The sequence below is a fragment of the Corvus moneduloides genome, unplaced genomic scaffold (assembly GCF_009650955.1).
Source record: "Corvus moneduloides isolate bCorMon1 unplaced genomic scaffold, bCorMon1.pri scaffold_129_arrow_ctg1, whole genome shotgun sequence".
NCBI lineage: Eukaryota > Metazoa > Chordata > Aves > Passeriformes > Corvidae > Corvus > Corvus moneduloides.
The window spans coordinates 43,254-64,213 of record NW_022436886.1 but is presented as its reverse complement, the minus strand read 5'-3'; the positions used below and the strand labels follow the sequence as shown (position 1 = coordinate 64,213).

Genomic DNA, 20,960 nt, shown 5'->3' with positions numbered 1-20,960 from the left:
TCAACCCAGGTATACCCTGCAATGACAGCGTTGGCCTTGGAGCGTGGCCAGAGTGTGCGGTCCGAGGACCTGGGCCCTCTTAGGAGACAGTGAGTTGTGGAATTATTGGGTTTTGGCCGAGGTGCCACTAAGCTTGTGTACTGATGTTCAGTTTTCTTCATTGTAGCTGACTAAGAGTCAACAGCCTGGCAATGGCAGGAGCTTCTGGGACGGCGAGAGGTGGCCTTCTTTTGCGCCCCAGGAAGATTCACATCCCCAGACGTCCGTGAGATAAGTTGAGGGATATGACCCATGGTGGGAATGAAAGCAGGGTGTCGGGTTGGGGCTCTCTGGAAGGGAGTTTTGAGTCAGCTTTGGAGATAGGGGGTACCCAAGAAGGGGCCCCTTAGCCCGCATAATGGAAAAGTCTCACATTTGATTGCAATGCTGAGGTGCGCAGGGCAGAGCAATCCGAGTGCGTGTTGTGTCACTTGTCTATTGTGCATGCCATGTCTTTTGGGCTTCTTGTGTCTTCGCTCTTTTGCCTTAGCCCTTCGATGTGCTTGCAGTCATGCTTTCTGCCGTGAGTTCTCTCTCCTTGTTGCATCCCATTGTTTGTCATCTGCTGTGTCACGGGTGCCTGCATGGGTTTGGCCCAGAGCTGCTCTGCCCTGCTGCATACCCTGGCACATAGGTGTAATAGAACAGGGCCCAAGGCCTTTAAATCTGTAATGTAGGGTGTAGTTTGGCCTCTAGATGATATTCCTAGATTGACACAAGATGGCTGGAGCTGTTAAGTTCTCATGCAGCTCTTTGACTTTTGTCATCGCTTTCTTTCAGATGCAGACGGATTAAATCCGTGGCTGAGCGCCCCATACCCGGAGAGGGAGTTCCCACATGAAGGTCGGTCACTGTTTGTCTTTGCACGGCAAACATGAATGGTGGGTGTGTTACAGCATTGTTCTTTGTCTTTGTTCTTAGGAGGTAAAGCCAGATCTCAGCAGTCAAGGTCAAGTGAATGAGGTAAGAAGTCACTGGTGGTAAGAACCACTTGTTATTCCTTGGGTGCCAAGTTCTGGTACAGCTTTAAGCATCCTTTGTTATTTGTGTGTTTCAGGCGGCCCCGTTGTGTTACACCGAACTCATCGTCGACCGGCCGACAGACCCGTCTCGGTGCCCTCGTGAGTCCTCTGCAAGTATCACGGGACTCTGCGATGAAGCCTTTACCTTTTCCATGTGAAGGTACCGTCCGGGTAGCCTTCGGCAGCGGCCGAGGAGTTGCGGCAAGTCGGGGAGGGAGGGAGGAGGAGCGAGGGTCCACTCAAGTTTCAGCAATGCCACATCACCTTGTTTCCACTCAACCCAGGTATACCCTGCAATGACGGCGTTGGCCTTGGAGCGTGGCCAGAGCGTGCGGTCTGAGGACCTGGGCCCTCTTAGGAGACAGCGAGTTGTGGAATTATTGGGTTTTGGCCGAGGTGCCACTAAGCTCGTGTACTGATGTTCAGTTTTCTTTATTGTAGCTGACTAAGAGTCAACAGCCTGGCAATGGCAGGAGCTTCTGGGACGGCGAGAGGTGGCCTTCTTTTGCGCCCCAGGAAGATTCACATCCCCAGACGTCCGTGAGATAAGTTGAGGGATATGACCCATGGAGGGAATGAAAGCAGGGTGTCGGGTTGGGGCTCTCTGGAAGGGAGTTTTGAGTCAGCTTTGGAGATGGGGGTACCCAAGAAGGGGCCCCTTAGCCCGCATAATGGAAAAGTCTCACATTCGATTGCAATGCTGGGGTACGCAGGGCAGAGCAATCAGAGTGCGTGTTGTGTCACTTGTCTATTGTACATGCCATGTCTTTTGGGCTTCTTGTGTCTTTGCTCTTTTGCCTTAGCCCTTCGATGTGCTTGCAGTCATGCTTTCTGCCGTGAGTTCTCTCTCCTTGCTGCATCCCATTGTTTGTCATCTGCTGTGTCACGGGTGCCTGCATGGGTTTGGCCCAGAGCTGCTCTGCCCTGCTGCATACCCTGGCACATAGGTATAATAGAACAGGGCCCAAGGCCTTTAAATCTGTAATGTAGGGTGTAGTTTGGCCTCTAGATGATATTCCTAGATTGACACAAGATGGCTGGAGCTGTTAAGTTCTCATGCAGCACTTTGACTTTTGTCATCACTTTCTTGCAGATGCAGATGGATTAAATCTGTGGCTGAGCGCCCCATACCGGGTGAGGGGATTCCCGCAGGAAGGTCGGTCACCGTTTGTGTTTGCCGAGCCAGTGGAAATGGTGGCTGTGTTACAGCATTGTTCGTTGTTCTTAGGAGGTAAAGCCAGATCTCAGCAGTCAAGGTCAAGTGAACGAGGTAAGAAGTCACTGGTGGTAAGGAACCACTTGTTATTCCTTGGGTGCCAAGTTCTAGTACAGCTCTAAGCATCCTTTTTCATTTGTGTGTTTTAGATGGTCCGCTTGTATTACACCAAAACCCCTCGCTGACCGGCTGACAGACCCGGCTTGCCGCCCTTCTGAGCCCTTCAGAAGTATTAAGGGGCTCTGCGATGAAGCCTTTACCTTTTCCATGTGAAGGTACTGTCCGGGTAGCCTTTGGCAATAGCCGAGTAGCTGCAGTGAGTTGCGGAGGGAGGAGGAACGAGGGTCCACTCAAGTTTCAGCAATGCCACATCACCTTGTTTCCACTCAACCCAGGTATACCCTGCGATGATGGCGATGGCGTTGGCCTCAGAGCGTGGCCCAAGCGTGCGGCCCGAGGACCCCGGCCTTCTTAGGGGACGGTGAGTGGCAGAATTGACAGGTTTTGGCTGAGGTGCCACTAAGTTCGTGCACTGATGTTTGTTTGGTTTTGTTTATTGTAGCTGACTAAGAGAGAACCAGCCCGATGAAGGCATGAGCTTCCCGCATGGCGCGGTGGCCTTCTTTTGCACCCGAGGCAGATTGACATCCTCAGACATCCAAGAGATAAGTCGAGGCCTGTGACCCACAGAGGGGGTGGAAGTGAGGTGTTTAGTTGGGACTCACCGGGAGATATTTTTGAGTCAGATTTGGAGGTGGGGATACCCAAGAAGGGGCCCCTTAGGCCCCGTAAAGCAAAAGTCCTGCTTTTGATCACAGTGCCGAGGTGCGCAGGGCAGAGCAGTCCCGGTACACGTCACTAGTCTATTGTGCGTTCTCTGTCTTTTGTGCATCTCGTGTCACAGGTCATTTGTCTTAGCCCTTTGAGATGCTTATCGCCAATGCTGGGCATTATTCTTAGCATCCCTGTTCTTGGTGTTCCTCAGTGCGGTGCCGATACCATTGATCCTTTGACTCGTGAGCTTGGAGGTGCATCAGAATCACATCTCTCTTCAGTGACGTTGAGTCGGGCGTCCTTTCAGGTCTTGTTCTGAGCTGCATCGACAGCTGTGCACTGCAACGATCCATTATAGGAGATGAGGACTTGTAAGAATGCAAAGATAGCTAGAGGATTCCACCCGTCCAATTCTCGGGCATCCATCTTTGCGGTTCTTGGAATAAGTCCTTCTGTTATCATCCTCTTCTGCCAGGGTTCTTGCAGCTTCCTTGGCTCACCGTCGGTCTCGCCTAGGTCATCTCATTCCTCGTCTGCTCGGTCCTTGTGACCATCTAGCCCAGAGTTTTCTCTCCTTGTTGGGTCCCCTTGTTTGTCATCTCCTGTGTCACGGGTGCCTGCATGGGTTTGGCCCTGAGCTGCTCTGCCCTGCTGCACAGTCTGGCATATGGTTGTAATAGGACAAGGCCTGGGGACTTGAAATTTGTGGTGTACGTTGTAGTTTGGCCTCAAGATGGCATTCCTAGACTGGTACGGGATGGCTGGAGCTATGAAGTTCTAATGCAGCTCTTTGACTTTTGTCATCGCTTTCTTTCAGATGCAGACGGATTAAATCTGTGGCTGAGCGCCCCGTACCCGGAGAGGGAGTTCCCACATGAAGGTCGGTCACTGTTTGTCTTTGCAGGGCAAACATGAATGGTGCGTGTGTTACAGCATTGTTCTTTGTCTTTGTTCTTAGGAGGTAAAGCCAGATCTCAGCAGTCAAAGTCAAGTGAACGAGGTAAGAAGTCACTGGTGGTAAGAACCACTTGTTATTCCTTGGGTGCCAAGTTCTGGTACAGCTCTAAGCATCCATTGCCATTTGCGTGTTTCAGGGCGCCCCCTTGTATTACGCCGAACTCCTCGTCGACCGGCCGACAGACCCGTGTCGCCGCCCTCGTGAGTCCTCTGCAAGTATCACGGGAGTCTGCGATGAAGCCTTTACCTTTTCCATGTGAAGGTACCGTCCGGGTAGCCTTCGGCAGTGGCCGAGGCATTGCGGCAAGTCGGGGAGGGAGGGAGGAGGAGCGAGGGTCCACTCAAGTTTCAGCAGTGCCGCATCACCTCGTCTCCTCTTAACTCAGGTATACCCTGTGATGACGGTGTCGACCTCGGGGTGTGGCAAAAGCATGTGGCCCGAGGACTCCAGCCTTCTTAGGAGACAGTGAGTTGTGGAATTGTTGGGGTTTGGCCGATGTGCCACGAAGTCCCTGTACTGATATTTGGTTTTCTTTATCGGGCCCGTCTAAGAGACAACAGCCCGGCGATGGCAGGAGCTTCCAGGACGGTGAGGTAGTCTTCATTTGCGTCTCAGGTGGATTCACATCCCCGGATGTCTGAAAGATAAGTCAAGGGGCTGAAAGCGGAGTATTGAGTAGGGGCTCGCCGGGAGGGATTTTTTGTGTCAGCTTTGGAGATGGGGATACCCAAGAAGGGGCCCCTTAGCCCACATAATGGAAAAGTCTCACATTCGATAACAATGCTGAGGTGCGCAGGGCAGAGCAATCAGAGTGCGTGTTGTGTCACTTGTCTATTGTACATGCCATGTCTTTTGGGCTTCTTGTGTCTTCGCTCTTTTGCCTTAGCCCTTCGATGTGCTTGCAGTCATGCTTTCCGCTGAGAGGTCTCTCTCCTTGCTGCATCCCCTTGTTTGTCATCTGCTGTGTCACGGGTGCCTGCATGGGTTTGGCCCAGAGCTGCTCTGCCCTGCTGCATACCCTGGCACATATGTGTAATAGAACAGGGCCCAAGGCCTTTAAATCTGTAATGTAGGGTGTAGTTTGGCCTCTAGACGATATTCCTAGATTGACACAAGATAGCTGGAGCTGTTAAGTTCTCATGCAGCACTTTGACTTTTGTCATCACTTTCTTGCAGATGCAGATGGATTAAATCGGTGGCAGACCGCCCCATACCGGGTGAGGGGATTCCCGCGGGAAGGTCGGTCACCGTTTGTGTTTGCCGAGCCAGTGTAAATGGTGGCTGTGTTACAGCACTGTTCTTTGTTCCTAGGAGGTAAAGCCAGATCTCAGCAGTCAAGGTCAAGTGAATGAGGTAACAGGTCACTGGTGGTAAGAACCACTTGTTATTCCTTGGGTGCCAAGTTCTGGTACAGTTCTAAGCATCCCTTGTCATTTGTGTGTTTTAGATGGTCTGCTTGTATTGCACCAAAACCCCTCGCTGACCGGCTGACAGACCCGGCTTGCTGCCCTTGTGAGCCCTCCAGAAGTATTAAGGGGCTCTGCGATGAAGCCTTTACCTTTTCCATGTGAAGGTACCGTCCGGGTAGCCTTTGGCAATAGCCGAGTAGCTGCAGTGAGTTGCGGAGGGAGGGAGGACCGAGGGCCCCCTCAAGTTTTGGCAATGCCACATCACCTTGTCTCCTCTTAACCCAGGTATACCCTGCGACGATGGCGATGGCGTTGGCCTCGGAGCGTGGCCCAAGCGTGCGGCCCGAGGACCCCGGCCTTCTTAGGAGATGGTGAGTGGCGGAATTGACAGGTTTTGGCTGAGGTGCCACTAAGTTCATGCACTGATGTTTGTTTGGTTTTGTTTATTGTAGCTGACTAAGAGAGAACCAGCCCGATGAAGGCATGAGCTTCCCGCATGGCGCGGTGGCCTTCTTTTGCACCCGAGGCAGATTGACATCCTCAGACATCCAAGAGATAAGTCGAGGCCTGTGACCCACAGAGGGGGTGGAAGTGAGGTGTTTAGTTGGGACTCACCGGGAGATATTTTTGAGTCAGATTTGGAGGTGGGGATACCCAAGAAGGGGCCCCTTAGGCCCCATAAAGCAAAAGTCCTGCTTTTGATCACAGTGCCGAGGTGCGCAGGGCAGAGCAGTCCCGGTACACGTCACTAGTCTATTGTGCGTTCTCTGTCTTTTGTGCATCTCCTGTCGCAGGTCATTTGTCTTAGCCCTTTGAGATGCTTATCGCAAATGCCGGGCGTTATTCTTAGCATCCCTGTTCTTGGTGTTCCTCAGTGCGGTGCCGATACCAGTGATCCTTTGACTCTTGAGCTTGGAGGTGCATCAGAATCACATCTCTCTTCAGCGACGTTGAGTCGGGCGTCCTTTCAGGTCTTGTTCTGAGCTGCATCGACAGCTGTGCACTGCAACGATCCATTATAGGAGATGAGGACTTGTAAGAATGCAAAGATAGCTAGAGGATTCCACCCGTCCAATTCTCGGGCATCCATCTTTGCGGTTCTTGGAATAAGTCCTTCTGTTATCATCCTCTTCTGCCAGGGTTCTTGCAGCTTCCTTGGCTCACCGTCGGTCTCGCCTAGGTCATCTCATTCCTCGTCTGCTCGGTCCTTGTGACCATCTAGCCCAGAGTTTTCTCTCCTTGTTGGGTCCCCTTGTTTGTCATCTCCTGTGTCACGGGTGCCTGCATGGGTTTGGTCCAGAGCTGCTCTGCCCTGCTGCACAGTCTGGCATATGGTTGTAATAGGACAAGGCCTGGGGACTTGAAATTTGTGGTGTAGGTTGTAGTTTGGCCTCAAGATGGCATTCCTAGACTGGTACGGGATGGCTGGAGCTGTGAAGTTCTAATGCAGCTCTTTGACTTTTGTCATCGCTTTCTTTCAGATGCAGATGGATTAAATCTGTGGCTGAGCGCCCCGTACCCGGAGAGGGGGTTCCCACATGAAGGTCGGTCACTGTTTGTCTTTGCAGGGCAAACATGAATGGTGGGTGTGTTACAGCATTGTTCTTTGTCTTTGTTCTTAGGAGGTAAAGCCAGATCTCAGCAGTCAAGGTCAAGTGAATGAGGTAAGAAGTCACTGGTGGTAAGAACCACTTGTTATTCCTTGGGTGCCAAGTTCTGGTACAGCTCTAAGCATCCATTGTCATTTGCGTGTTTCAGGGCGCCCCCTTGTATTACGCCGAACTCCTCGTTGACCGGCCGACAGACCCGTGTCGCCGCCCTCGTGAGTCCTCTGCAAGTATCACGGGAGTCTGCGATGAAGCCTTTACCTTTTCCATGTGAAGGTACCGTCCGGGTAGCCTTTGGAAACGGCCGAGGTGTTGAGGCAAGTCGGGGAGGGAGGGAGGAGGAGCGAGGGTCCACTCAAGTTTCAGCAATGCCACATCACCTTGTTTCCACTCAACCCAGGTATACCCTGCAATGACGGTGTTGGCCTTGGAGAGTGGCCAGAGCGTGCGGTCTGAGGACCTGGGCCCTCTTAGGAGACAGTGAGTTGTGGAATTATTGGGTTTTGGCTGAGGTGCTACTAAGCTCGTGTACTGATGTTCAGTTTTCTTTATTGTAGCTGACTAAGAGTCAACAGCCTGGCAATGGCAGGAGCTTCTGGGACGGCGAGAGGTGGCCTTCTTTTGCGCCCCAGGAAGATTCACCTCCCCAGATGTCCGTGAGATAAGTTGAGGGATATGACCCATGGAGGGAATGAAAGCAGGGTGTCAGGTTGGGGCTCTCTGGAAGGGAGTTTTGAGTCAGCTTTGGAGATGGGGATACCCAAGAAGGGGCCCCTTAGCCCGCATAATGGAAAAGTCTCACATTCGATAGCAATGCTGAGGTGCGCAGGGCAGAGCAATCCGAGTGCGTGTTGTGTCACTTGTCTATTGTACATGCCATGTCTTTTGGGCTTCTTGTGTCTTCGCTCTTTTGCCTTAGCCCTTCGATGTGCTTGCAGTCATGCTTTCTGCTGAGAGGTCTCTCTCCTTGTTGCATCCCCTTGTTTGTCATCTGCTGTGTCACGGGTGCCTGCATGGGTTTGGCCCAGAGCTGCTCTGCCCTGCTGCATACCCTGGCACATATGTGTAATAGAACAGGGCCCAAGGCCTTTAAATCTGTAATGTAGGGTGTAGTTTGGCCTCTAGATGATATTCCTAGATTGACACAAGATGGCTGGAGCTGTTAAGTTCTCATGCAGCACTTTGACTTTTGTCATCACTTTCTTGCAGATGCAGATGGATTAAATCTGTGGCAGAGCGCCCCATACCGGGTGAGGGGATTCCCGCGGGAAGGTCGGTCACCGTTTGTGTTTGCCGAGCCAGTGTAAATGGTGGCTGTGTTACAGCATTGTTCTTTGTCTTTGTTCTTAGGAGGTAAAGCCAAATCTCAGCAGTCAAGGTCAAGTGAACGAGGTAAGAAGTCACTGGTGGTAAGAATCACTTGTTATTCCTTGGGTGCCAAGTTCTGGTACAGCTCTAAGCATCCCTTGTCATTTGTGTGTTTTAGATGGTCTGCTTGTATTGCACCAAAACCCCTCGCTGACCGGCTGACAGACCCAGCTTGCCGCCCTTGTGAGCCCTCCAGAAGTATTAAGGGGCTCTGCGATGAAGCCTTTACCTTTTCCATTTGAAGGTACCGTCTGGGTAGCCTTTGGCAATGGCCGAGTAGCTGCAGTGAGTTGCGGAGGGAGGGAGGACCGAGGGCCCCCTCAAGTTTCAGCAATGCCACATCACCTTGTCTCCTCTTAACCCAGGTATACCCTGCGACGATGGCGATGGCGTTGGCCTCAGAGCGTGGCCCAAGCGTGCGGCCCGAGGACCCCGGCCTTCTTAGGAGACGGTGAGTGGCGGAATTGACAGGTTTTGGCTGAGGTGCCACTAAGTTCATGCACTGATGTTTGTTTGGTTTTGTTTATTGTAGCTGACTAAGAGAGAACCAGCCCGATGAAGGCATGAGCTTCCCGCATGGCGCGGTGGCCTTCTTTTGCACCCGAGGCAGATTGACATCCTCAGACATCCAAGAGATAAGTCGAGGCCTGTGACCCACAGAGGGGGTGGAAGTGAGGTGTTTAGTTGGGACTCACCGGGAGATATTTTTGAGTCAGATTTGGAGGTGGGGATACCCAAGAAGGGGCCCCTTAGGCCCCATAAAGCAAAAGTCCTGCTTTTGATCACAGTGCCGAGGTGCGCAGGGCAGAGCAGTCCCGGTACACGTCACTAGTCTATTGTGCGTTCTCTGTCTTTTGTGCATCTCGTGTCACAGGTCATTTGTCTTAGCCCTTTGAGATGCTTATCGCAAATGCTGGGCATTATTCTTAGCATCCATGTTCTTGGTGTTCCTCAGTGCGGTGCCGATACCATTGATCCTTTGAATCGTGAGCTTGGAGGTGCATCAGAATCACATCTCTCTTCAGCGACGTTGAGTCGGGCGTCCTTTCAGGTCTTGTTCTGAGCTGCATCGACAGCTGTGCACTGCAACGATCCATTATAGGAGATGAGGACTTGTAAGAATGCAAAGATAGCTAGAGGATTCCACCCGTCCAATTCTCGGGCATCCATCTTTGCGGTTCTTGGAATAAGTCCTTCTGTTATCATCCTCTTCTGCCAGGGTTCTTGCAGCTTCCTTGGCTCACCGTCGGTCTCGCCTAGGTCATCTCATTCCTCGTCTGCTCGGTCCTTGTGATCATCTAGCCCAGAGTTTTCTCTCCTTGTTGGGTCCCCTTGTTTGTCATCTCCTGTGTCACGGGTGCCTGCATGGGTTTGGTCCAGAGCTGCTCTGCCCTGCTGCACAGTCTGGCATATGGTTGTAATAGGACAAGGCCTGGGGACTTGAAACTTGTGGTGTAGGTTGTAGTTTGGCCTCAAGATGGCATTCCTAGACTGGTACGGGATGGCTGGAGCTGTGAAGTTCTAATGCAGCTCTTTGACTTTTGTCATCGCTTTCTTTCAGATGCAGACGGATTAAATCTGTGGCTGAGCGCCCCGTACCCGGAGAGGGGGTTCCCACATGAAGGTCGGTCACTGTTTGTCTTTGCAGGGCAAACATGAATGGTGGGTGTGTTACAGCATTGTTCTTTGTCTTTGTTCCTAGGAGGTAAAGCCAGATCTCAGCAGTCAAGGTCAAGTGAACGAGGTAAGAAGTCACTGGTGGTAAGAACCACTTGTTATTCCTTGGGTGCCAAGTTCTGGTACAGCTCTAAGCATCCATTGTCATTTGTGTGTTTCAGGGGGCCCCCTTGTATTATGCCGAACTCCTCGTTGACCGGCCTGACAGGACCCGTCTCGCCGCCCTCGTGAGTCCTCTGCAAGTATCACGGGAGTCTGCGATGAAGCCTTTACCTTTTCCATGTGAAGGTACCGTCCGGGTAGCCTTCGGCAGGAGCCGCGGAGTTGCGGCAAGTCGGGGAGGGAGGGAGGAGGAGCGAGGGTCCACTCAAGTTTCAGCAGTGCCGCATCACCTCGTCTCCTCTTAACTCAGGTATACCCTGCGATGACGGTATCGGCCTCGGGGTGTGGCAAAAGCGTGTGGCCCGAGGACCCCGGCCTTCTTAGGAGACAGTGAGTAGCGGAGTATTTGGGGTTTGGCCGATGTGCCACGAAGTTCCTGTACTGATGTTATGTTTTCTTTATCGTACCTGTCTAAGAGACAACAGCCCAGCGATGGCAGGAGCTTCCAGGATGGTGAGGCGGTCTTCTTTTGTGTCCCAGGTGGATTCACACCCCAGGATGTCTGAGAGATAAGTCAAGGGGCTGAAAGTGGAGTATCGAGTTTGGGCTCGCCGGGAGGGATTTTTGTGTCAGCTTTGGAGATGGGGATACCCAAGACGGGGCGCCTTAGCCCGCATTAAGGGAAAGTCTCACATTCGGTCACAATGCTGAGGTGCGCAGGGCACAGCAATCCAAGTGCGTGTTGTGTCACTTGTCTATTGTACATGCCATGTCTTTTGGGCTTCTTGTGTCTTCGCTCTTTTGCCTTAGCCCTTCGATGTGCTTGCAGTCATGCTTTCCGCTGAGAGGTCTCTCTCCTTGCTGCATCCCCTTGTTTGTCATCTGCTGTGTCACGGGTGCCTGCATGGGTTTGGCCCAGAGCTGCTCTGCCCTGCTGCATACCCTGGCACATAGGTGTAATAGAACAGGGCCCAAGGCCTTTAAATCTGTAATGTAGGGTGTAGTTTGGCCTCTAGACGATATTCCTAGATTGACACAAGATGGCTGGAGCTGTTAAGTTCTCATGCAGCACTTTGACTTTTGTCATCACTTTCTTGTAGATGCAGATGGATTAAATCCATTGTAGAGCGCCCCATATCGGGTGAGGGGATTCCTGCAGGAAGGTCGGTCACCGTTTGTATTTGCAAAGCAAGTGTAAATGGTGGTTGTGTTACAGCATTGTTCTTTGTTCCTAGGAGGTAAAGCCAGATCTCAGCAGTCAAGGTCAAGTGAATGAGGTAACAGGTCACTGGTGGTAAGAACCACTTGTTATTCCTTGGGTGCCAGGTTCTAGTACAGCTCTAAGCATCCACTGTCATTTGTGGGTTTCAGGCAGCCCCCTTTATTAAGCCGAACCCCTCACCGACCAGCCGACAGACCCGTCTCACTGCCCTCGTTAGTCCTCTGCAAGTATCACGGGACTCTGCAATGAAGCCTTTACCTTTTCCATGTGACCGTACGGTCCGGGTAGCCTTCAGCAACAGCTGAGGACTTGCAATACGTTGGGGAGGGAGGGAGGAGGAGCAAGGGTCTTCTGAAGTTTCAGCAATGCCACATCATCTTGTCTCCACTCAACCCAGGTATACCCTGCAATGATGGTGTTGGCCTTGGAGTGTGGCCAGAGCGTGCATTCTGAGCACCCTGGCCTTTTTGGGAGACGGTGAGTGGCAGAATTGATGGGTTTTGGCTGAGGTGCCACTAAGTTCATGCACTGATGTTTGTTTGGTTTTGTTTATTGTAGCTGACTAAGAGAGAACCAGCCCGGTGAAGGCACAAGCTGCTTGCATGGTGAGGCGGCCTTCTTTTGCACCCGAGGCAGATTGACATCCTCAGACATCCGAGAGGTAAGTCGAGGCCTGTGACCCACAGAGGGGGTGAAAGCGGGGTGTCGAGTTGGGACTCACCGGGAGATATTTTTGAGTCAGATTTGGAGGTGGGGATACCCAAGAAGGGGCCCCTCTAGGCCCCGTAAAGCAAAAGTCTTGCTTTTGATCACAGTGCCGAAGTGCGCAGGGCAGAGCAGTCCCGGTACACGTCACTAGTCTATTGTGCGTTCTCTGTCTTTTGTGCATCTCGTGTCACAGGTCATTTGTCTTAGCCCTTTGAGATGCTTATCGCAAACGCTGGGCATTATTCTTAGCATCCCTGTTCTTGGTGTTCCTCAGTGCGGTGCCGATACCATTGATCCTTTGACTCGTGAGCTTGGAGGTGCATCAGAATCACATCTCTCTTCAGCGACGTTGAGTCGGGCGTCTTTTCAGGTCTTGTTCTGAGCTGCATCGACAGCTGTGCACTGCAACGATCCATTATAGGAGATGAGGACTTGTAAGAATGCGAAGATAGCTAGAGGATTCCACCCGTCCAATTCTCGGGCATCCATCTTTGCGGTTCTTGGAATAAGTCCTTCTGTTATCATCCTCTTCTGCCAAGGTTCTTGCAGCCTCATTGGCTCACCGTCGGTCTCGCCTAGGTCATCTCATTCCCCATTTGCTCGGTCCTTGTGATCATCTAGCCCAGAGTTTTCTCTCCTTGTTGGGTCCCCTTGTTTGTCATCGCCTGTGTCACGGATGCCTGCATGGGTTTGGTCCAGAGCTGCTCTGCCCTGCTGCACAGTCTGGCATATGGGTATAATAGGACAAGGCCTGAGGGCTTGTAATTTGTGGTGTAGGTTGTAGTTTGGCCTCAAGATGGTATTCCTAGATTGACGCAGGATGGCTGGAGCTGTGACGTTCTAATGCAGCTCTTTTTGTCATCACTTTCTTTCAGATGCAGAGGGATTAAGATCGTGGCAGAGTGCCCCGTACCAGGAGAGGGGGTTCCTGCAGGAAGGTCAGTCACTGTTTGTGTTTGCAGAGCACGCATAAATGGTGGCTATGTTACAGTGTTGTTCCTTGTCTTTGTTTTTAGGAAGTAAAGCCGGATATTGATGTTTAAGGTTGGAGCGAGGTAAGCGGTGACTGGTGGACAGAAGGAGTTGGTATTGCTCCAGTATTAATGTCTGGTTCAGTTTTAAGCATCCATTGTTGTTTGTTCCTTTTCAACGGTCCACTCACAAGATGTCCTGGCCCAGTGGCCAGGTGGGTGCAAGCTTAAGGTATTGGTGTGGCATACTTCAATTGGAGGGGGGAGGTTGTGATCTCAGTCTCTCAGCATGTTTCTTTGCTTTGTTTCTTTGCAGGTGCTGCTGCCGCCCTAGGCGTGCCAAGGAACAGAGGCGAGCAGGCGAGTCGGCATTTAGGCGGGGTGACTAATAGGCGAGCGGTATGCAGCAGTGTGCCAAGCGTGTACCTTTTCACTTTGCGGGTATCGTCCAGGCCACCTCCAGAGTCGGATGAAGATTTGAGGTGCGCCGGGGCAGCAGTGTAGAGGAGCCCTGGGGATTAATCTTCTGGAGGGCGATAGTCACATTTTCTGTTTTGTCATTTTAGGTACCATGAGCCGGTGTGGAGCCGAAGTTTGGAAACAGCTGGTAAGCGATTAGCCTCGGCAGTTACGAGGGAGGGGGGCGTTGTAGAAGGGGTCACATTTGGGACGTCTCATCGCAGTCTGAAGTTTCTTTCTGAATTTTCGCAGCCTCCAAAGCGGCCTACAGGGAATGTATCGACGTCCACAGCGCCCACGTGTTCTTTTCTGTCGAGGATGGACTTTTTCTGCTCATCTCTGAGAGCTAAGTGTTGGGACCGGTGGTCAGGAGAAGGGAAAAACCTTTGGAAGCACAGGGGGCAATTTGAAGTTAGCTTAGAGGAGAGGGATGTAGCGGGCCGGGCCCCTTGGAAGTAAAGGGAGAAGGTTTCTCCTCAGTATTACCTGACCCTTTGCTGGGCAGAGCAGTTCCATACCCACGTTTTTGTGAGCTTTGTGTCATCTGCCCTCTTTGAGTCTCGATGTCATCACGGATCTTTTTGCCCGAGGAGCCCACCTTTGGGTCCGGAGCGGTCACCCGGCAGTCATCGCCTCTTTCTCTAGGCCTACTGAGCTTCTTGAGCATCCTCTTCACAGCTTTGGCACTAACTTCTTGTAAGGAGTTGTTTCACCATCACGTGCTATTGCCGTAGAGCCTTCTTTCCTTTGGCATCATCGCTTTCTGGCTCATCTTGCAGCAGGAATCTTGGGTCCATCAGGTGAAACTGTGGGGCAGTTTTAACTTCTCTCTGTGTTATGTAGTTTGTGTCTATGTTGTGTAGTTTGTGTCCATCGTCTTCCATGTCATAGGGCTTTGTTATGTCTCAATGCTTTATTGGCATCATTCTGGACCGTATCGGCAGCAGGGGGGTCTCTGCTCGCCTACTTTTCCAGATCGGGCTTATTCCAGCATCTTTACATTTTTACTTTTTGAGACCAGAGGAAGTACAGGAGATGTTCTCATCCATCTTCCTTCTCACTTTTGGTAGTGCCTTCTGTTCATGTCCTATTCCCTTGGACTTCTATACAGAGCGTATTAGACCCTCCTCACATGACCATGGTAATTCTGTAGGTTCTGTCGCCTTAAAGCGTATCGGGCTGGAGAATTAATCTTCTGGAGAGTTATCTCAAGCCCTCTCATCGTCTTTGCTTATATTCGGTGCAGCACCTTGTCCATGAGCTATTTACGGTTGGAGCTGCCCTGCCCCGGCAAGGTCACGGTTAAGAAGAACCGTTTCAAAACTTAAAGGTTCATATCTTTTCTATGGGATTTTGGGTAGAAAATTTATGGGCCCAGCGTGGGGATAACTCCTAGCCTTCAGCCCCTCACCGACCGCCTCACGTTGTCTCGCAGGTCCCTGAGGTGGCTTCGGCTCTCTGCCGTCACCGATGCTACTGTTTTTTTTTTTTTTTTCCAAGGAGCAGCAGCTGGAAGATGTGCTGAAGCATCTTCATCAGTAGAGCGTTTTGAGGAAGGGCTGCAGTCAGTGCGTAAACTGAAGAGTGTGAGCGTGTGTGACTGTCTGTGTCTGTCTGTGAGAGTTTGTCTGTCTGTGTGCTTGTGTCTGCCTGTGAGTGTGTGCGTGGAATGGTTCTAATGTTGTGTGTGTGATTTTTGCCTTTCAGTTTTTTCAACACATTTTTAAATTTGGAATTAAAAATATCCCAGCCAGGTTGGGGTTTTTTTTTTTTCCCCACCAGCTGGGATTTTTTTCCTTCGGTCCCGGCCTGTCTGCGAGGCGACATTCATCGCCAAGATTTGGGCGGGGACCGTGCCGGCGCCAGGGTTTTTCAGGCAGGACAATTTGGAGGCTCCCGGGAACCACATTCCCGTGGAGTGCCGAGAGTTAGTGGAGCGCTTGAGATGAGAGCGAGGGCGGGTTTGTGTGGAAGCTAAAGGAGGTGTGGGAGCGCTTGAGATGAGAGCCAGGGCGGGTTTGTGTGGAAGCTAAAGGAGGTGTGGGAGCGCTTGAGATGAGAGCCAGGGCGGGTTTGTGTGGAAGCTAAAGGAGGTGTGGGAGCGCTTGAGATGAGAGCCAGGGCGGGTTTGTGTGGAAGCTAAAGGAGGTGTGGGTGGTGGATGAGTCTTATGTTCTCCACATGTTGCTGTTGTTTTGGGTTTCCTGTAACAATAAAAGAAAATGTAAAAAATGTTCCAGAAGTAGAAAAATAGTTTTATTGTATTGATATGTATTTGGCTTGCATTGCCCTGTATTGTTCTGTATTTGTGTTTGCCACTGAATTTCCATGTATTGCTCTGTATGTAAATTGGACTTTTACTAGCGTGTGTATGGGTTGTATTTGTACTTGCGTTTGTATATGTTATTTCCACATGTTTTGCTGAAGTGTAAGTAAAAAAAATTCATTCAACACAGATAACGAAATATACCCTATTCCTCTCACTCCCCACCTTTTGGTTCCTGTCTTTCTTTGGTTTAGTAATTTTTTCGCTGTGTTTCTTGCTTTGCTACTCATCTTGGCTTTACTTTTCAGTTTATTCCTCACTTTACTTTTTCTGACTTTCTTTCTGTCTCTGTTTCTAACTCTCTTGCTCTTTCTCAGTTTCTCTATGTCTCTCTCTAGCTCTATTTTTCCTCAGCTCTATTTCTCTTTTTCTCTTTAACGCTATTTCTCTTTTAAACTTGCTTTCTTTTTCTCTCAAACCCTATTTTTCTCTATTCCTTTTTCTCTCTAAATCTATTTTTTCTCTATTTCTTTTTGTTTTCTCTCTCACTTTAACTTTCTTTCTGACTTTCTTTATTTCTGACTTTCTAGTGACTTTCTATCTTTCTTCCTAAATATCTCTCTAACTTTCAAAAGTTCTTTCTACCTTTGTTCGTTTCAGCCTTTCTACCTTTGTTTCTAACTTTCTACCTTTGTTTGCTTCCACCCTTCTTTCTAACTTTGTTTCTTTCTGCCTTTCCAACTTTGCTTGCTTCTACCTTTCAGCCTTTCTAACTTTGTTTCTATCATTCTTAGTTAAAAACATAGAAATTTAGAAACAGTGTTTATTTCTATCAAGCTTTCTAACTTTGTCTGGTTCTAAATTTCTACCTTTCTAACTTTCTTTGTTTCTAACTTTGTACCTTTCAAAGTTTCTACATTTCTAATTTTGTTTCCAACTTTCTACCTTTCCAATTTTATTTTGTTATAACTTGGTTTGTTTCTGCCTTTCTAAATTTTTGTTTCTAGCTTTATTTTTTTCTCACTTTCTACCTTTCTGCCTTTCTAAATATCTACTTTGCTAACTTTCTACATTTCTAACTTTGGTTTTGACTTTCAACCTTTCTAACTTTGTTCTTTTCTAACTTTCTACCTTTCTAACTTTGTTTCTAACCATATTAATTTCTAACTGGTTTTGGTTCTAAATTATTTCCTTTCTAATTTTATTTGTTGATAAATTGGTTTGTTTCTAACTTTCTACCTTTCTAAAATTTTTTTGTTTCTAACTTTGTTTCTCACTTTCTACCTCACTGCCTTCCTAAATAGCTGCCTTTCTAACTTTGTTTGTTTCTCACTTTCTATCTTTCTAACTTTCTTCTTTTCTATCTTGATTTGTTTCTAACTTTCTACCTTTTAAACTTTCTACCTTTGTTCTGTTCTAACTTTGTTCGTTTCTACTTTTCCACCTTTCTAAATTTGTTCTGTTCTAACTTTGTTTCTACTTTTCTACATTTCTAAATTTCTACCCTTCTAAGCTAGTTTCTTTCTAACTTTCTGCCTTTCTAACTTGGTTGGTTTCTAACTTTCCACCTTTCTAAGTTTTTTGTAACTTTTTATCTTTCTAACTTCCTACCTTTTTAACTTTGTTTGCTTCTTTCTACATTTCTAACTTTGTTTCTTCCTTTCTAGCTTTCTCCCTTTACCTTTCAAAATTTTTACCTTTCTAAATTAGTTTATTTCCTATTTCTTATTTTCTAAGTTTGTTTGTTTCTGCCTCTAATTTTCTGCCCTTTTAACTTTTTAACTTTCTTTCTACCTTTCTAACTTTGTTCCTTTCTAACTAACTTTGGTGGTTTATACCTTTGTTTCTTTTTACCTTTCTACCTTTCTTCTTTTCTAATATTTTGTTTCTATTTTTCTACCTTTCTAACTTTGTTCTTTTCTTACTCCGGTTTCTAACTTTCTACCTCTGTAAGTATAAATTTGTTTGTAACTTTGTTTCTTACCTTCTACCTTTCTAACTTTGTTTCTTTCTAACTTTTCACTTCTCTTTCTACATTGTAAACCTTATTTCTAATTTTATACCCTTCTACCCTTCATTGTTTCTAACTTTCTACCTTTCTAGCTTCCTACTTTTCTAACTTTGTGCCTTCCAAACTTTTTACTACTCTAATTTTCTACATTTCTGACTTTATTTCTAGCTTTCCTGCCTTTCTAACTTTCTACCTTAGTTGTTTCTAACTGTTTTTGGTTCTAATTTGTAGTTTTCTAAAGTTTTCTGGTTCTTACTCTGTACCTTTCTGAACTTACTTATTTCTTCTTTTCTTCCTTTCTAACTTTGTTTGTTTCTTGTTTTCTACTCACTTTGTTGGTTTCTAATTTTCTTTGTTTCTACCTTTCTATGCTTCTAAACTTGTTTCTATCTTACTAATTTTCTAATTGACTATGTGTGCCGGATTGGCCAAATTTAGAAATATATCCTCTGAGAGAAGGTAGGCTGCAAACCACCCCTCCCCCACCAGGTTTGGGGGGAAAAAAAAAATTTCCTCAAAGGAAAGTGAAAGAGATAAAAACGTTTTATTTAACAAACACACAGAAAGAGGATAATGATGCTCAGTAATAACAGCTCTCACTCTGCCGAGAGAAACCTGGGAAAATTTCAGAGTCCTGCCGTAGATCTCTCTCTCCTCGGAACTGGGACGGGGGCATCGGGCCCACCTCCAGGGCCAAGGCCTCGGTGGAAATTCCTCCTGATGTATTCTGATGTTGAGCAGTCCAGCAGAGAAAAAAAAAAAAAATCAAAGTCCCAGGAAAACAGAAGTTCAGCTGTCCGTCTCTCTCTGGGGAAAGAAAAAGGAGCTGAAAAACTGGCTGAAAGCAAGCAGGGTGCTTTCCCCACTCTCGCTCTGCTGCCGCAGCTGAAAAAAAAGTCTCTACCTCTGTGTGACCTTGAACAAGCTGCAACCTCCTTTGAAGAAATTTTGCTCAGGTTTCAGCCCCCCCCCTCCCCCCCCCCGGCTCAGTTTAATGGCACAGAAGGGCACAAAATTAATTTCTGGGCATGGGGCAGCGATAGGGGATACACATCACAAAGTGAGACACTATGTTTTGAACTTCCTACCTCTCTAACTTTGGTTTTAACTTTCTACCTCTCAAACTTTTTTCTCTTCTAAATCGGTTTGTTTCTAACTTCCTACCTCTCTTACTTTCTACATTTCAAACTTTGCATGTTTCTAACTTTCTATTTCTTAACAGAAAGTCAAAACGCAGGAAAAGCGCCAGAACCGCAAACAGGCCCGGGTACAGCACGGCCTTTGCGGGTCACTGTCACACCGTTCTCTACTTTCTCTGCCCCTTCTCTATGACCTTTTTCCTTCAATTTTCTCTTCCAGCCCCCTAGTTCTGTCTAAAACAATGCATCTAAACAATAATAGAGAGAACAATACATCAAGTTCAGATAAAGGCACTGAAATCAGTAGTTCTGATGTTACGACCTTCTCACAGATAACACAAGTTCCCAAAGAACTCTCTCGGAACAGGGAAAGAAGAGAAAGCACACAGACTTTCAATGCGGTACTCTAAAACCGGCGAGAGATTTAGTCTCTGTCGGAGCGAAAGCTCCTCTGGACTCAGGCCCAGAGGGAAGCCAAAGCACAGGGATTGAATTAAAACCTTTGGACAGGCTGAGATACATGAAGCCACACCAAAGTGAAATAGAAACATAGATTTTTAACTTCAGTAGAAATATATGCTAAGTGCCTTAAACATTAAAAAGCTGTAGCAGAGACCTTAAACACAGTTCTTGCTGCAGCAGTGTTACCTTTTCACAGAATTCTTTACTTTAGACAAAATATAGATAGAATTACACCGTTCATATTTTTTAGATAGAGCGTTCACATAAACAATAAGAGCCGATAGAAACTGCATACGCAAATCTGTGTAATACCTAGGTAGTACTTGTGTAAGGCTTACCACTGTTAGAATTAGGCCAGGATAGGTTAAGAAAAACTAGAATCGTGTATTAATCTTATCGGTCAGTTCAGAAATATAATCCACACTTCCGTAAGAAAAAATATAGAGCGTATAGTACATTGTATAGAGCGTATCATGTATAGTGTGTATAGTATATAAAGCACATAGAGTACATGGAGCATATAGAGCATATAGAAGAGGCTGTTTTTGCCTGCTGTTGCTGCTGCTGCTTGGCTTTATCACGTAACCCCCTTTGAACTCCGCCTTCAAGAAAACTATGAGCCTATGAAATGAAGAACTTAGCAGAACAGCAGCCTCCTCTGCTCCGTTACCCTCGTCCGGGAAGGACGGTTACCCCGTCAAAAGCTCAACAAGTCTCGTATATCAAATCTCAAAAGTCACAGGCATACTTATGGAACACTTTATAGTTTAAAAAAATATTTCAAAAAGCAAACCAAATGATGCCATGAACATTTTTTGCCTTTTCTTTTATACCCCTGTTATACCTTTTCACAGCTTCTGTATTCCTAGTGCTTTTTGCCTACATTCTTGGACTTGTTTGTTAAGCTAAGAGACTAAACATTTTAGAAGCTTCGTAGCTAGGGATCAGCGTGCCCCAGACCCCAAGGTCCTCTCCAGAACATATTCTGTAAACCAAGATAGAACCATCCAGGGGAAGGTTCCTTGGGGATGGGGGGCTCACTCGAGCCTCTCATTGGGGAATCTTTGATAGATATGCTAATTAGTAAAGCCTATAATGTTATACCCAATGCTGGGGGGGAGACGGGGAAGAGAGACACAGGAAAAGACTCGGCGGGGTGCATCTCGATGCATACGACCTGGACGCGTACACCTAAGGATCCTTACAAATAAATACCGAGGTAAAATCCCTTTTCCCCTTCTAACCGTGTATGCCTCTTGATTTTAAGACCAGGAAAAGGCATCACTGACAGTTTACCTGCACCTGGCATCAACTATCTATTATCTATGGAAAGGAAAGGCCGGTGCCTCAGCGTGTCAGCTGCAGACAATGAGCCGTCCAGGGACGGAGCAGCAAATCCTTTCTGCATCTGCCCTCACACTCAGACCGGCAACAACCCCAGGTGTGAGCCCTGAGAATGATGAGGGGGCAGAGCAGCCCCAGGTGTGAGCTGTGACGGTGAGGAGAGGGTGGCTCCTGCCGGGGGCCGTTTTAGGAGGGGTTTCCTCAGC

General features: G+C 48.2%; 2 long non-coding RNA genes across 3 annotated transcripts; both read left to right on the top strand.

Moving 5' to 3' along the window:
* Positions 1 to 554: 554 nt before the first annotated feature.
* LOC116438841 lies at positions 555 to 2,490 on the top strand. 2 transcript variants are annotated; one of them, XR_004237945.1, is made up of 3 exons: positions 555 to 882; positions 2,290 to 2,331; positions 2,427 to 2,490. It is a non-coding gene; the product is annotated as an uncharacterized LOC116438841 (long non-coding RNA). The 2 variants fall into 2 exon arrangements; XR_004237946.1 differs by lacking the exon at positions 2,290 to 2,331 and adding an exon at positions 961 to 1,002 and having other exon boundaries at positions 2,427 to 2,480.
* A 2,970-nt stretch (positions 2,491 to 5,460) lies between these two features.
* LOC116438839 lies at positions 5,461 to 5,906 on the top strand. The gene is made up of 3 exons (XR_004237943.1): positions 5,461 to 5,582; positions 5,704 to 5,789; positions 5,871 to 5,906. It is a non-coding gene; the product is annotated as an uncharacterized LOC116438839 (long non-coding RNA).
* Positions 5,907 to 20,960: the final 15,054 nt, after the last annotated feature.